This window comes from Triturus cristatus, chromosome 5_2, assembly GCF_964204655.1.
Source record: "Triturus cristatus chromosome 5_2, aTriCri1.1, whole genome shotgun sequence".
Taxonomy (NCBI): Eukaryota; Metazoa; Chordata; class Amphibia; order Caudata; family Salamandridae; genus Triturus; species Triturus cristatus.
Window position 1 is genome coordinate 863,035,398 of NC_140588.1, and position 18,161 is coordinate 863,053,558.

The following is an 18,161-nucleotide window of genomic DNA, read 5'->3' on the forward strand; positions in this document are numbered from 1 at the left end:
AGCTCTTTGATGACAGTTTATAGGACACTGTGCTAGATTATGATTGTCCCTTATGAATTGCACAGTGACAAAAGAATCTCTGTGACAAAATCAGTAACCCACTGACCTATGCACATAAAATACTGTGTTTAAAATGCATTGTACACGTTCTTTGCAGTAGGTATATTAACCCTTTGTGTCATATTAGATAAGTCAAAGCTGCCACTGGACAAAACTCTCATCTCTCTCCAGCAGGTACATTAATCACTGGCATTTTCTTGACACGTTTATAGTTGCTGGAAAACTGCTAATTTTACAATGAACTTTGCAGTGCTTTTAAAACTGCTGCCTGCGGACCCCCTGGGAATGTACCACGGACCCCTGGGGGTCCTCGGACCCCAGTTTGGGAAACACTGGCTTAACCCATGACTGGAAGTGTGGCCCAAACCCAAACCGCTTTAGGACCTCAAACAAGTAATGCCATTCTATACTGTCAAATGCCATATGAGCGTCAAGTGATAGGAGTGCTGCCTCCATCCCCGGGTTTATATTAAGGGTGGGCGACAATTTCCGTTCCGCTCGCGGAAATTGCAAAATTTCGACATTTTCCCATTCCGCGCGGAACGCGAAAATGTCGAAACTTTTGCGATCCGCGGCGGAACGGAAATATGCAGGGCAGGATTCATTCTGGTACTATGCTCCTGTCATTAAACCTCAACAGGAAGCACTTACAGATATAAATAAAGCAGGTGCCTGAGTTGAAGGTCAAATTCAGTAACACATTAATCAGCACAAAAGATTCGTGAGCACGGTGGAGGCTAGGCAGGTGTGCTTTCTCCCCATATCTACCGTTAACAATTTGCTGTAATCCTTGATGAAGGTCTGTGCATCCATGAGTTTCCTCGAGCACAATCCCCGTGTAGTTCCTGACACCAGGAGGTTCTGTCTCCTCATCTGCTGCTCTGGTCGGTCTCTGACCCTTTATAAACAAGAGGCATGTGAACTGCATAGAAGCCCCATCGTATGGCCCCATCCCACACACCAGCGGTGTGCAACGTCTTCCCGCCCTTTCCGCACTATGATGGACAGCTCACTCGAGGGACCCTGGCACCCATCGGTGCGGTGGCAAAAGTTACAGACACACATGGTCGCTGGAGACAACTCTTATGGCCCTTTACGCAGCTGTATTGTAGGGAAAGCACTATACATTTACCCACCGAGGTAGCACTTACTGATTAGCCAGTAGAAAGTACTCCAGTTGAGTAGAGGTATTGCACAAAACGGTGGCATCTTCTTAAGTAAATATACATGGCAGGATTCATTCTGGCACAATGCTCCTGTCACAAAAATTAAACCTCAACATTAAGCACTTACAGATATAAATAAAGCAGGTGCCCGAGTTGAAGGTCAAATTCAGTAACGCATTAATCAGCCCAAAATCTCCGCGAGATTTTTTACCGTTTCGCGAAAGTCATTTTAGAAAATTACGCCCACCCTTAGTTTATATTCACCAAGTGCATCCCCCCATAGAGTCGTCGAAGATTGAGTCTGGTGCTTCTGCGGTGCATAAAACCCGATTGGTCTGGGTGTATCATGGTCGTAATTGGGACCAGTAGACGATTAACTAAAACCTTGGCCAGAATTTTAACCTCCGCATTTAACAGAGATATTGGTCTGTACGAATTGCACTGGTCCGCCAGCCTGCCTGCTTTGGGGATTACCACAATGGTGGCTGTCCGTTGGTCAACTGGTAAACTTCCCCGGTTCCGCACCTCATTGAACATGTCTAGGAGAAATGGGGCCACTACACTTGCTGTGCATTTAAAGAGCTCGACGGACAAGCCTTTTGGACCTGGTGCCTTGCCAGCTTGTAGGTCCTGTATAGCGCCTACTATTTCTTCGGTAGTTATATCCCTATCAATAATATCCCCATGTTCCTCAGTCAGCATCGGTAGCCGCATTTCTTCCAATAATTTGCTGCAGTCTGTGGCTGTTATAGTTGGGCGGAACCTATAGAGTTCCTCATAATAATCTGAGAAGACCCGTGCCATATCCTCCTCAGTAGAATGTACCTGTCCCTGTTTATTGTGTATTTCCACCACCCAGCTCCTTTACCTTGTCCCTCTTTTCGAGGCAGGCGATAATTTTGTTGGCTATATCCCCTAGGTCATAAATGTGTTTCTGAGTTGCGAGTGTAGCCGTTCTCGCCGCATCGTAAGCAATGTTCTGTAGTTCTTCCTTCAAAGCTCTATCCGATGTGCTAATTCCTTGTCAGTTCTCCCCCCCTCCAGGTAGGCTGACTCCAGTTCCACTACCGCAACTTTTAGTTTATCCCATTGCGACCTTTTTTCCTAATTAGCGCCTCCTATGCAGACCTGAACATGACCCCTCATAACGGATTTAAGACCTCCCACAGTGTACATACTTCCCCAACCGTCCCCTCTTTTTCGTGAAAATAGAGCTGCGTCGTTCCCGGACCTTTTAAGTAATGTCCTTATTTTTAAAGAACCATGAGTTCAGTCTGGGAGCGAGGGTATGTGTTCGATCGGGCCCCTCACTGTGATATCCACTGGTGAGTGATCTGAAATACCCCGCGGACCAATGTGAGCGTTTAAAAGCCAGGTCAGTGTGTCAGTATATGATCAAGTCTGGAGTAACTACTGTGCACGGCTGAGTATAAAGTGTATTGGCGGGTGTGTGGGTTATGCAATCGCCAAAGGTCTATCAGACCCATCCCTCCAACGAATGCCCCCAGTGGATCCACCCCCCCTGTTTCTGGTGGATGTGGATTCCCTATAAATCCCCGGGTCAATGGTAAAGTTCATGTCACCACCCAATACTAGGAGTCCCCGCAGAAGGTCGACCAACAACGTCGCCAGCGCTGCCAATTCCTCGGATAGCATCGCTGGCGGTATGTAACACAAGACAACGTTATTTGTTTGGCCTTCCCATGTACCTGTGAGTGCCACATACATACCGAGGTGGTCGTACCAGACTTTCCCAACTACTTAAGGGAGACCGTTTTTCCCCACACCGTGTGAACCAGTTGTGTAAACTACATGTGCAACCAGTTTATAGCCATATCTATCCATTGCACGATATCTGTGTCCTTTGAGATGTGTTTCCTGTATGAGCTCATACTCCCGGGATTGTCTATGTAAGTATTGTAGTACTATACATCGTTTAATACGGCTTCCCATGCCATTAACATTCCAAGACAAAAGGTTAAGGCTGGTAGCTCCTTGCTGACCCCCCCTATAGCTTCCTATGGAGTCCATGCCTCGCTACCCGTGTGGATGTCCCCATTCGTGTAGTAAGTGACTGTCTATGTCTAACTGATTGTATCGTCCCATCCCCTTGACTGTGTAGTGCTATGTAACTGATGCTAAAATAACAATTCTCACAAAAACGTAACATTCCCCTAATCAGAAACCCCCCTCCCTGCTGCCCTGCTAACTCCCACCTCCCCAACGTGCAGAGTGCCTGTCGCCCCAAATTAAACACCTTAATGGGGGTTGGACGGTGACAGACTATAGTGGCCCCCCTCCCGGTTCCATTCCCTCCCCGCAAAAATCATACATTGGAATACAGCAGCAACCTCAGTGGTATACCATTACCAATAGTCTCGGTGGTAGCTTGCTCATGTTCACAGAACCTCCCTCCTACCCCCCTCCACCCCAGCAGGATAACCTGATTTTCACAGTATACGTTTCTACGGCACATTGAGGTCCCATCTTCCAGACCCTCCATCTCTCTCCATTCCGGCCAGTGATCAGTCGCTCTCAGTCCGATTCAGCACTTGTCATCCGTCATTGCTCACGTCATCAATCCCGTGAAGAAGTTGGCCCAATGTTGCGCCATCCCTCCAGCCACTCTCGAGCCTCCTCCGGGAAGGTAAAGAACAACGCTTTCCCTTCAGCCTCAACCCTCACTTTGGCTGGATACATCATAGAGTACTTAAGTTCTTTGTCCCGGAGCACCCTTTTAACAGATTCAAAGGCACGTCTTTGCAGTTGTATGTTAAGAGTGAAATCGGGGAAAAATCGATTCACTGCATTCTTATGGTGCAAGTCTCCATTCTGGAGTGCCGACTGAAGGATGGCGTACCGATCTCAGAAATTGAGAATCCTGGCAATGATTGTCCTGGGAAGGGTACCAGGTTTAGGTTTCGGAATGTAAAGATGTGTTTGTTTTAAATGGTTCAGGATCAGGTTCTCCAAGAAGAGGTCGACACTGGGTCCCTCCATATCTTCTGGAATGCCCACCATTCTAATGTTATTCCTGCGTGCCCGCCCTTCCTGATCTTCCAGCTTGGCTGCCATAGCATCCTGTTGTTTCGTGAGGGCTTGGACTTGCTCCTCCAGGCTCATCGTACAAGTCTGCAGCTGGGTCACCTCTTGCTCGGTAGCGGTAACTTTATCAGACAGATACCTGAAGTCTGCTTGTTATTGCATCTATTTTAGGGTCGAGCATGCCCTTTAAGTCTACAATGTCAGCCATAATCGCACTTAATGGAGGCTCTGACTGTACAACCGGCTGTTGCAACTGTGATGGCGGATTCTGAAGGGGCACTGCATACTTGTCTATTTTATACAATTGTGCCCCTGCCTGTCCTATAGGCTTCAATCGCTTGGACACCTCAGTCGAATGCTGAAGTCCTGGGTGTCCTGGCCCCTTGTCGTGACCCTTGGTGCTGAAGCGATGGCTTCTCCTCCATCTATATACTGAGGGGTCTGTTGGTGACTACTATTCTGGCAAGGCTTAGAGTTGCCCAGGTGTTCCTACTCAGGTGTTTGCAACGCAGTCTGTGATCCAATTCTGGGCCTTACCAAGCCCTTACATTCAATGACACCCCTCTGTGAATGGTACAGATGTTGGCTTACTCTCTACCATGCTCACTTAGGCCCGTTATCCGGCTAGTGGAGCAAGGGCATCACATGCCCGGCTGAAGACCCTCTTCAACAAGGCTGAGGTGTCTTCTCGCAGATTAAGGAGGTTGCCGGCTGAGCCGTTTAGTGGAACTCTCAGCTGCCCTCTAATCTCCACCGGGTCTCCTCGCGTCCCAGCACCAAAAACCAAACTCTTCCAGACCAGTTGCAGGTGGAGGAAGTGCAGAGGGAGGAGTCATCACCCGACCCCTGCCGTAGAGCCCCCTGTGCTGATTAGTCTCTGTTGAGCTCGGGGAAAGTAAAGTTATGGGCGCCCTGGGGAGAAGTAGTTGACCAGAGCGCCACCCCTTCAACACCTCCGTGGCTGTGGCACACCATCACCCCTGCTCTGTGTGTTCCAGCACCTCTGCGGCAGCCGTGTATGGATCTCTCCTCACAGCGCAACTACTGCCCAAGTGTTCCCCGGCCGTTGTCACTCACCAGTCGTTGTTCTTCAGAGCCCCACACAATCTCCTGGGCCGTGACTTTCAATAGGCCACTGTAGCGATGGTCCGAGTCTCATGTAGGCCACCATGCTATGGCATCGGGCACAGGTTTCTAGTAGTGGGTCCTGTACGTATGGCTGTATTGATTACCCCGCCACAAAGATTGGTTTCAGACATAGGGGAGGGCCGTGATCTATTCTACGATCTCACTCGGGCCTTCACCGCAGCCCATTTGGTTCCAGAATATAGCAGTTGTCTCCCCACCACAGTCCCTTCCCCGATTCAAAGACGGATGGTGGCCGGCAGTGCCAGGAATCGTGTCACAAGCCTCACCTCAGGGAATCCCGATGTTCTTGTTCTCTGGCAAGCTGCGGTATGATATGGCGCATTCCCCTTCGCTGCCTCTATCTCTCCATCATATGGCTGCAGTCGGTCTCACCAGGGCCCTGTCTCCGCCGGCTCACTTGACCCATTAACTCTGACGCCGAGATTATGGTCACACCCAGCACTCTGCAGGCCGTGCTCCTGCCGACGTGGTTGTTTTCTGACTCGAGGTTGTCCAAGCGCTGCTGCATGACTACGCTGGCATCGGGTGTACCAACGATACCTGTGAGTGCCAATCCAACTTTCCTGTAGCTGCTGTCCGGCTGGAAGTACAGATCTTTCCAGGGTTTAAGAACCCAGGAGCCGGAGCTCTTCTAGAGTGCCGCCATTACCATTGGCTCAGAAGCCATGCCCCTCTACCTTGTGTTTCTTTTTTCTTATGAAACACCATACTTGGACTAATTAACATTTATTTTGTAGTTCAAAAACTTCAAAAATACCCTAAAGAAATTGGTTAAAATTGGAAAAATTGAATGTAGTAAAATTGATTGCTTGCATAACTGTTTGTAATGAATTTAAGAATTGTGCATAAGGAGTGTCTCAGTGAATGGATGAGCACATGCATAATACGTGAGTGAGTGAATGAATGAATAAAAGAGTAGTGCTTGGGTGATTTGATATGTGCATGAGTAGTGGATGAGTGAATGGATGAGTGTATGCATTTTGTCTGAGTGAATGGTTGAGTGTAAGAGTAGTGTCTGAGTGACTGCATGAGTGCAATGGTACAGCCTGGGTGATTGCATGAGTGCAGAGGTACTGCCTGGATGATTGGATGAGTGCATGGGTACTGCCTGAGTGAAAGGATGAGTGCAAAGTATTGCCTACGTGATTGCATGAGTGCAGAGGTACTGTCTTGGTGATTGGATGAGTGCATGGGTAGTGCTTGACTGAAAGGATAAGAGCAAAGTTAATGTCTGGTTTATTGCATTAGTGCATGGGCTGTGCCTGAGAGAATGAATGAGTGCATGAGTAGTGCTTGGGTGTTTGTATGAGTGCAGGTGTACTGCATGGGTGATTAGATGAGTACATGGTTAGTGCCTGTGTTAAAGGATGAGTGGAAGGGTAATGCCTGGGTCATTGGATGAGTACATGGGTAGTGCTGCAGGGAAAATATGAGTGCTTGGGTAGTGCCTGAGTGAATGGCTGAGTGCAAGAGTAGTGCCTCAGTGATTGCAAGAGTGCATGGGTTCTGCCTGAAAGATTGGATGACTGCTTGTGAGTGACTTCATGAGTGCAAGGTAATGTCTGGATGCTTAGATGAGTGCATCGGTAGTACATGAGTGAAAGGATCAATGCAAGGTAAGTACCGGATGAGTGCATGGGTAGTATCTGAGAGAACGGATGAGTGCATGGGTAGTGCCTGACTGAATGGTTAAGAAGACAAATAGTGCCTTAGTGAGTGCAGAGGTTCTACCTAGGTGATTGGATGAGTATATGGGTAGTGCTTGACTGAAAATATAAGTGCAAAGATAATGCCTGGGTTATTGCATTAGTGCATGAGTTGTGCCTGAGAGAATGGATCAGTGCATGTGTACTGCCTGCATGAAAGGATGAGTGCAAGGCTAATGCCTGGTTCAAAGGATCAGTGCATGTCCAGTGCCTAAGACAAAAGATGAGTGAATAAGTGGTGCCTGACTGAATGGTTGAGTGCAAGAGTAGTGTCTGAGTGATTGCATGAGTGGATAGGCATTGCATGGGGATTGTATGAGTGTAGGGGTACTGCCTGGGTGATTGAATGACTGCACATGTAGTACATGAGTGACTTCATGAGTGCAAGGGTAATACGTGGATGCTTAGATGAGTGCACGGGTAGTTTATGAGTGACATAATTAGTGCCTGGGTCATTGGATGAGTACATTGCTAGTGCCTGACTGAATGGTCAAGTAGAAGAATAGTGCCTGAGTGATTGTATGAGTGCAGAGCTATGGCTGGGTGATTGGATGAGTGCATGGGTAGTGCTTGACTGAAAGGATAAGTACAAGGGTAATTCCTGGGTTATTCCATTAGTGCATGAGTTGTGCCTCAGAGAATGGATGAGTGCATGGGTAATGCCTGAGTGAATGGTTGAGTACAAGAATATTACCTGAGTGAGTGCATGAGTGCCTGGGTGATTGTATGAGAGCAAGTGTAGTGCCTGGGTGATTGGATGAGTGCAAGCGTAATGCCTGCGTGAAAGGATGATTGCAAGGATAATGCCTGGCTCGTTAGATGAGTGCATGGGTAGTGCCTAAGAGAAAGGATGAGTGCATGGGTAGTGCCTGAGTGAATGGTTAAGTGCCTGAGTAGTGCATGAGTGATTCCATAAGAGCATGGGTAGTCCTGGGCGATTGCATGAGTGCAGGAGTACTGTCTGGGTGATTGGATGACTGCATGTGTAGTGGGCACAGATGAGTGCATGGGTAGTGCATGGGTAAAAGGATCAGTGCAAGGATAGTGCCTTGCTCATTGGCTGAGTGCATGGATAATGCCTGAGAGAATGAATGAGTCCATGGTTAGTGCCTGAGTGAATGGTGGAGTACAAGAATAGTGCCTGGGTGATTGCATGAGTGAATGGGTAGTGACAGGGTGATTGTATGAGTGCAGGTTTACCGCCTGAGTGATTGAATGAGTGCATGGGTAGTGTTTGTGTGAAATGATTAGTGCGAGGGCAATGCCTAGGTCATTGGATGAGTGCATGGGTAATGCCTGCGTGAATGGTTGACTACAAGAATAGTGCTTGAGTGAATGCATGAGTACATGGGTACTGCCTGGCTGATTGGATGAGTGCATGGGCATTGAGTAAGGAAATGGATGAGTGCATGGCTAGTGGCAAGATGAATAGCTGAACTCAACATAACTGTCTAGGTGATTCTATGAGTGCATAGATAGTAATAAATAAGTGTTAGACCTGGCACCATTGGTGTGGGTCTCCGTTCCAGTTTTTCACTGTTGCCTCCTATGTTTTTGCTATGTTTTTGTTGGTCTAGAGATGCTTTGGGCACTGTGCCACTGCTATTCAGTGCCAACGTGCAAGTGCTCCCTATTGTAAATTGTTGTATTGGATTAGTGACTCCATGATTGGCTTATTTGATTTACTTGTCAGACCCTAGTTCAGTGCACCATGTGTGCCTAGGGCCTGTAAGTCAAATGCTAATGGTGGGCTTGCAGCCCTGGTTGTGCCAGCCACAGGAGCAGTGTGTAAAACATGGCTTAGGCCTGCCATTGCAGAGCCTGTGTGCAGTCGGGGACTGCCATGTCGACTTGGCAAGTGTACCCACTTGCCAGTCCCTAAACCTTCCCTTTTCTACATATTAGTCACCCCTAATGTAGGCCTAAGGGCAGGGTGTATTGTATGTAAAAGGTAGGACATGCCCTGGTGTATGTGGCATGTCCTGATAGTGAATTACAGCCAATTTAGTTTTTCACTATTCAAAGGCTATCTGTTCCCGTAGGCCAGAAAGGGCAGTTTGATTATAACATCTTATAATCATAACTGACCCTAGGAACAAGATAGGAAAATAAAGTTTAGGATGTCTGAACTCAGAATGTTAAACTACATCTTTTAGTGTAGGTGATTTTTACATTCTGTGTTTGAAAATACCACTTTTAGAAAGTAGGTATTTTCTTGCCTAACTATCAAGCATGCCTCTGCTAGGTTTGTGTATTCCATGTCTGGTTTGTGAGTGACAGGGGGCTGGAGAGGGCCTTGGCTCCAGCAGTCTGATGGGTCAGGGCTGGGCTGAATAGGACCTGCATTGAATACAGAATAGGGGGAGGAGATTTCCTTTCACTGACCTGAGCCTTCATAGAACTGATATCAACTCTGCAATTGACAAATCAAGAGTCTGTTCGAAATGAGTGTCTGACTCGACCGCAGTGTGTACAGGAGGCAGGGGTCATCATGGGGCAGCCGCTGTGCAGCCAGCTCTTCCTGGATCACTAACACACGGTGTTGGAATGGTATGTGGAAAGGTTTCCTGGGTGACAGAGGTGGATGCACAAGAGCAGGGCAGGTGTGCACACAGCGACGATGCCGTGTCCTGGCTGGGACGGACTGGAAAGGATTTGTCTGAGGGTTGCTGGACCGGTGTGTAGGTCTAAGGCAGAAGTCCACAAGGGCCCACAAACACATGTGGTCAGACTGCTATGCAAGGAGTTGGTGGCACCACATCGAAGGGAGTATAGGGATATGAGCTCTGCTTTAAATATGTACTCTGCCATTGCGTAATCAAGACTCAGTTGCAAATGTGCAACCTATTTGTCCGCTGTGTATGCCAGTGGAGTGCATCAACGGGAAGGAGTACTGCGTGCCTTACTCGCGGAGGCTGTGATGATCTGAGGAGTCTGCCATGATCGCGAGCCTTAGGAGTGGAGCTGGCACCGGCACGTGGTGGGCACTCTTGGAGGCACAACGGTGTTGGCAGGTGTGCAGTGTGGCCAGGATGTGCAGGGGTGGATGAGACTGGCTCGGGGAGCTGCAGCCCGGGCTGCGGCAGGCACACATGATCGCAGGCACCGCTGCACACGGCATCGACCTCGTTGCGGGGTGAGAGCCACCACCCTGACAGAGACATTGGGCATTCTGGAAGAGAACCAAGCCTAGGGCTATGTGCTTTTTATTCACACCCCTGCGCTAGCCTGGCATACGCCGGGCAAGCCCACTATGCACACGCTTACAGGGGGGATGTAACAGGCTACATTTCCAAGAACTTCCCCACTGGCAGTATTTGTTGGCATGGATATGCCTGTGGTCTTCATACTGCTGTCTGTCCAGCACATTCATGCCACAATTGGCAATGTGTGAATTCTCATTCTTGGGTCACTTGCCTCCTTCGCACATGCCTGGTGGCCACCTACCTCCACATTCCGCTGGTGTGTGGCTGATGTGCCATGCCATTGGTGGGTCATGTTCATGGCTAGCCCAGGTTGCCACAGTAAGTTGTGCTGTTGGGTCTGGCGGGTGGGCATGTTGTTTGGCATGTTGTTTGTGCATTTGTGACATGTGTATTGCCAGAGTTGTGGGTTGCATGATTGTGGAGTTGAGGTGAGTGGTTTGTCCAGTTGGTACTTACCAATGAGCACTGCATTTCTGTAGGTGCCATCCTGGAAGCACCGGTTGACGATGGACTGTTGAAAGATGTATGAGTCGTGCACACTACCTGGGTAGTTGGCGACGACATTGGTGAAGATTCCCCGGTGGTCCACTATTGCCTGCACATTGATTGAATGCGTGTGCTTACTGTTGCGGTAATTGTGTGCAGTGTCGGCGGGGGGACAAGTAGGTCATGTGTTCAGTCGATTGCCCCCAGGATGTATGGAGATCCAGCTATGGTGTAGAATCCTTGCTTGGTCTCCAGCTGTTCCTGCGCAGTGTGGGGGAAGTATAGGTACTGGGGTACCAAGCTGATGATGGCATCCAGGACAGGTGTGATGAACTTGGATAGGGCTGGCTGTGAGACTCCTCCAACTATGGCAGTTGTTGGATGGAATGTCCAAGAGACCAACAGGTGCAGCACAGCCAGCAGCTTTATCTGCGGAGGGATGTGGGTTCTCCGCTGTGTTGGTACTGTCAGCCTGTGGGCAATGATGTTCAAGATGCGGAGTATGTTTGTCCCTTTGAGCTTGTAGTGGGCAAAGACATGCTCTGGTGTTACGTCTGTGAGGCTGGTGTGTTTCCTGAAGGTCCGCTGTCTTTGTCAGTGCTACCTCTGTGATGGTCCAAGGGAGGGGGGGCGGTGGTGGTCCGGTTGGGGTTGGCAGTCCTGGAGGTGGTGGTGGTGGGTGTTGTGGCCCTGTTGGGGCTCCGAGCTGCATGATGTGTGGCTCCATGGCATCTGTTGATCTTCAGGTGTGGCTCGGGGGTGGGTTCTCTTTCTGTTGCCGGTTGTCGTCCAACTTTGCACCAGGTCAGAGCAGGTGTTAATTTTCTGCTGCTAACGTGCCTTATCGCCTCTTTTCACCGTTATGGCTGGTCTTTGAGAATGTTGTGGAGTGGTGTTGTCGCAGCTTTTTGCTCGAGAACGCCTACTCTGCATCTCATTAGCGATAGTTGCCGGGGTAATCTGTGGCGATTTTTTTGGAGGATTCTATCGCCGGAAAACTGGCAATAATGGCTGTTAGCACCGGCTTGTGAATGGGGCGGTAACTTTATCGTGAGTTTGGCTGTGAAAAAGTGCCGTTAACTCGGCAATAGCTCCTTGAGAATATGCCCCTACGTGTCTTGACGGAACATGGTAAACAAAAAGTCAGCTACTAAGGAATTTGTTTACAACTGGAAACACAGCAGCTGAAATAATGTACAATATGCTTGGAGAAAACAAGTCTAAAGTTTGCCTAATGCCTACATTGCAAGAGTGTTCTACATTTAATCAACAACTTGTGAAACTGGGAAAACAACACATTGTGAAAATTGAAGCTATTTTTAAAATCGAACACCATGGAGTGACTATTCTTCTTACAGAGAAACTACAGGCGAAATTGCATTCTTTGGTAAAGTCTGTATCTAAAACTGCAGGCTTAGAAAAGATTTTGCATGTATGTGTAAACTGTTGGGTAATTTTGTGGCATAATTTGAATGTAGAGGAAGGTTTAGTGAATGGAGCAATGGGAAAAGTTGTTGATTTTGTAAATTATCAGAATAGAGATAGAATAGGATTTTTGATCAGAAGTCGAAAGTACAAACAGTGAGGATCCATGACTTGAGCTGCACAGAGTTAGTGGCACAGGATGCACTGCGGCAGGCACAGGAACAACCACAAGGAACGGTGACTTGTGGTGCACTGAGATAGGACCACAAGAGCTGAGCGGGTCCTCGTTGATGTCCCAGGAGAATGTGGAACAGGCACAATCGCAAGGAACGGTGACTTGTGGTGCACTGAGATAGGGCCACAAGAGCTGAGCGGGTCCTCGTTGATGTCCCAGGAGAATGTTGGGGAGTGTTACGGGGGACAGTGGAAGGTGTCCATCCAGGGCATGATGCAGAGGGCAGGGGCAAGCAGAAACAGGCATAATGTAGGAGATTAATGCTACAGTCTCCTGTATCCCATCATGTCAGTATCAGCTACGTGATGAAGACAACCCCCAGGTCATGGACTCAGATGCCAAATTTGTCCAACGGGGGGGTGCCCATGACTCCCGTGGCACAGAGTCAGTGGCACCAGAGCTGGAAGGGATGCAGTCTGTGATGAGGACTGTACACTGATATCAACTCTGCAATTGACAAATCAAGAGTCTGTTCCAAATGAGTGTCTGACTCGACCGCAGTGTGTACAGGAGGCAGGGGTCATCATGGGGCAGCCGCTGTGCAGCCAGCTCTTCCTGGATCACTAACACACGGTGTTGGAATGGTATGTGGAAAGGTTTCCTGGGTGACAGAGGTGGATGCACAAGAGCAGGGCAGGTGTGCACACAGCGACGATGCCGTGTCCTCGCTGGGATGGACTGGAAAGGATTTGTCTGAGGGTTGCTGGACCGGTGTGTAGGTCTAAGGCAGAAGTCCCCAAGGGCCCACAAACACATGTGGTCAGACTGCTATGCAAGGAGTTGGTGGCACCACATCGAAGGGAGTATAGGGATATGAGCTCTGCTTTAAATATGTATTCTTGGTACTGCTTTTTTAGAAATGAATGTACAATTATATGACCACCTAATCAAGAAGGGTATATTCTGAAACAGTCATCTTCCGATAAGATATATAATCAGTGACACTCATGCACAATAGGCTTTGTATAAATTGTTCTTTCTATTTGGATACTACAATTCCCATAATCCTCTGAACGTAACATTCGGCAGTATATTAGACTCGATACATGAACTGGCGTTCATCAATCAATAAGAGCCATTTAATATATACAAGTGACGATTTCCTTAAAACATTACAAACTTATGTATAGTTTTGTTTAATCAAACGTGGCGTTTATTTGTAAATAAATCTTTTTACACTGTCAAAGAGCATAGAAACACACCTTGCATTACATAACTTACTATTCAAATACAACAAACTGAATCAGACGCGTAAGAATTGCGCTTTAGAATGACTGAATGCCCTTATGGATACAGATGAAAGACAGTGACAATATGTCCGCACATAGACATCCAGCTTTCTTTTGGATTTTACCGACATAGTTAAAAACTATAAGTCCCATGATCCTCTACACGTAATATGCGCCATTCCGTCATAGTGACCGCGCCAACTATCGCCTACCAATCAGTGTCACAGAGAATACGGAAGTACAAAAACCCGGCACCTTCGCAATACCAACGCGAAGCCGGGAACCGAAGCCAAGTAGGTGTGCAGGCGGGGAAGGACTCTTGACGAAGTAAGTTACGGATAGGCATATGGAGATCCACTTCTATCGCTTTCAGTCGTGTTTCCCCATAAGGGGAACACGCGGGAATACATACGCGATCCAGAAAATCTCTCACGGTGTTTCCTTACATTTCCCTTACCTACCTGGGGTCACAACATTAGGGTTTGACTATAGAGCTACCCCTAGATGCATTTCGGTCCCCTGAGACACAGAAACCCTTCAAGACTTTGGTAAGGAAGTTTTCTTTGAATTTTTCTGCACAGACCATTATAAGGAGGGATATTGATAATCGTACATGACTAGAGACTATCGTCATTTTATTCACAAGCACGGTGTGAGTGTTGAGTGAGTGCGAGGTATAGAGCGTTTTTATCGGGAATATATAGACTTACTGACAAGAATCTATTGTCAGTTTTTGAGTAAAATTGCCACCACACTAATCATCTGTCACGTAAAAATATTATGTGAAGATACGGATATGAGTGGCACATGTTTGGAAAGAATTGATTACCACTATGTCATAGACACAATTTGGCACGTGTGGTTTTTTGTTTATTTCCAAAGCACGCGTTTTGGGACACAGCATTATAGAAATACTATGACTATACCGTACAAATGTATGTTGTTTTGTTTCTTTGTTGTTTGTTCTTCTCTTTGCAGATGGCGGATGACACATGATTGATAAATAATCAATTACTTACACAAGGAGCAGCTACTCTGCCCTTGCACTACGCACAGGATAGGGAACTCCCCTTTGTCCTGTCTCCTAGGGAGGCCTACTTTGCCCTGAAGAAAGTCCTGGACCTTTACGGCCATTATTGGACTGAAACATGTTGGCACTGGGGTCTTAGGACCATAAGACTTCCAATAAGACCCAATATTCTTTTTTAGTAACCCAGACAGACCCAAAAATAAAGGGATACCGGGGATCTGTCTGAGGTGTTTTAATCTTTCAGCCCCCAGGTCATAAACTTCTAACAAGAGCTCCCAACACTGTGGTCGAGCCCACCCCGACTTATAGGCGTCGGGGTGACCCGATGATGAAGCATGACACCACTAGGGTGTGTGAGGGTAACTAAACAAAAAGGAAGATTTTCCTTGCTCACCTCTTGGTGAAGAAAAAGAGATTACCTTATCTAAATCCTTCACATCTTTTCCCACTATAGTGCATCCATTTCAACCATGGTTGATTTGTTAGAGTAATTTAAAGTGACTAATTGATTATAAACAGGAGGAGTTACTCTAACTCTGAATCCTCTCTACCCTTCTAGGCATTGAAAAAAGTTTTTTCATTTAGCCCTTAATGTGAATATATGTTTCTTAACTGAAGCCTGGGCACTAGGTGAGTGAGTATACCCGGTGCCTCAGGATGTTTGGCGCATGCTCGTGGTGGCATGTGTGTACGTTAATGATGTGAGAAGGTAAACTGAGGCACTAGGGTAGTAAGTATCCTAGGTGCCCCGAGTATGGTGTTGTTGCAATGGGGTCAAGGGGGTGGTAAGTAACCCAGATATCCACTTTGCAGATGTTTGCAACATTGGGATTGCGAGAGGTTGTCAACGAACGAAGGGACGCTAGGTGGCCTGGGGAAATGAAGAGCAGATTCCCTGGGTCTGGTGATTCATTTCCTGGTGCTCAAGTTGTGTTCAGGCATGGCGAGGTGAGCAACAAATGCTGCCTTTAACTAAGTGAATACATGTGTGAACCCACGGTAGACTTCATGCCCAATAAACAGGCCGTGATTTATAGTTTACGGGTTTCCGCAGAAAGCTAAGACAGGGGAGTGGGAGCATGGTTTGCCGTTTTTGCGCTCCACCACACACCACCAGCATACCTCTTTAAGCATGTCAAAGGACGCTGCTGAGGTAAGCACGAAAAGGGAGGAGAGTGGTGGAGGGGACTACCATGAGCGTAGCCACGGATATGTTTGAGGATTGTGTCCTTGGATAATTCATAGATTACTAGAGAGTAATTTAGTGTTATTCCAAAGGAGCGGGGTTTAGCTCTTCCCATTATCCTGCAACATTCTCATAAAGTAGAATTTATTTAAAGTTTTATGTCCTGTATTATTCATTGGATTAATGCTGTTTTTCTCTCTGCCGGTCTATGTTTGCGGGAGGTTTGTGGAGGGAGCTGGGTGATGGATCAAAGTCTGGATCCCCCTCAAGCAATCGGACAATCACAGCACGGGTTCTTATGCTGGCTGCACCAACTCGGAGCACGAAAAGGATCTGGTATAAATGGCCCATATTGCTGACGGTGGAATTGAGGACTCTGTCTCAAGACCTGCCGTCGGCTCAACACCAGGTGGTTAGTATGTGAAATGCAGACGGGCGGTGGTTTCGCCTTATTTTTCTGAATATGCGGGGTCAATAATTTGGGGCCTGGTCCGTTCCTTTACTTACGGATGTTAGGAAAAATCACACGGATGAAAGTAAGAGGGCATGTTGAAAGGTGACAGTTTAGCTGATAAATCATAATAATTTTGGCACCACTTAGTGGACGGGTAGAACTGTTTCTGGGTTTGGCATTCTGTTTTCACTGTTCTAGTCAGACTCCATGCCAAAGAAAAGGTGCATTACAGGCTTCGAAGTGGGAGCAACCATGATCCTCAGAATTTACGAGCCGTTATCCTCCAAGGGCAATGATTTATTTCTCTGAGACATTTCCAGGGTACATGTAACCCATTCCCCCATCCGTTTTAGCCTTGGATGGCCAGTATATCCTGTTGTGCATGCGACTGGATGGGGAACTGTGCAATAACTCAATGGCAGAAGAGACCATGTTCCTATCGCACATACTTATGCTTAGGGTCGGTCCATCGCTCTTCATCGGTCCGAGAATAGTGAGCCAGTGTTTCCTCTGTCCTCACCATCAGGGAAGCGGAGAGGTTGGGGATTCCACCTGCTGCATTAAGTGATGCAGCATTGATTAGAGGCTTAGGTAACATATTTGCGATCCAAACCGATGAATTCATCAGTTAGAATTATCACCTAAAACAATTACAGCTGTTGTTGCCGAACAGCCTCCTTGTTTGAATACATCCTAACATGCACACGTGCATCACACTGCTATGTCAGCAAATTCAACACAAACACTGCAAGTTGTAAATGTGCTGTTGGAGGTCGAGCCGAATTTCAGTGATCATGTGTGTAGGCCCACCATGGCTGGATTTCAGTTGGTTGGCCTGTATCCTCCTTAATTATCAGGACAGTCTGGCCTTACTTTGGGCTATGGGGTGCATCCCATTAAATTGAGCTAAGGGAATGGAACAGACTAAACGCATTGGGTGGTTTGAAGCATCTGCCACTGGTTTCTTGACCCTCGAGTTGGAGGTTTGATTCAGGCCTTATATGATACAATTTGGCTCGGGCGAAATTAACTTATGGAGGCCACCGTCAAAGTAGGTTGATCTACTGGGGTTGCCACCACATGCTGATTATATTTCCTTTTTCACCAATTGACTGGTGTCTGTACAACTTGTTGCCCACTTTGGTATGCACTATATTTGAAAGAAAGGCGCACAGTGGGCCTGAAGTTTATCATCGCCTTTTTAGTTCAGTAAGGGGGAGAGGATAGGACTTAATGGCCGAGGTGGCCGGCTGGGAAGTTGGTGGACCAGAGTAGATTCTGGTGTGAGTAGCAATCATCCAGTGGTTCTGGGCAAATCCCGTAATCTCCAATGGGCCCGATTCACAGAACTAATTTAAGACACAATCCTAAGCTTACTACCATTTTGGTATTCACAGAAGGCACTTACTCATTTTGGTATTCACAGAAGGCACTTACTCATTTCGGTATTCACAGAAGTTAGGAGTCCTAACTTTAGGACTCCTAAATGCCTTCTGTGAATACCGAAAGTCTTAAAGTTAGGATTTTTCTCAGTTTAGGAGTAATAAAATTAGGACTCCTAACTTTAGGACTCCTAAATGCCTTCTGCGAATACCGAATGTCTTAAAGTTAGGATTTTTCTCAGTTTAGGAGTATGTGGGACACTCGCATAATCTAGATTTGTGTCCGGGGTAAGAAACAAACATAGTTGGTCTCCTTTACTCACAGACATATAGTGATCAGGGTCAACAATCTCAGCTGCGAACCTTTGCAGCATTGTAAGGTAATTGCAAATCTGTGGGATT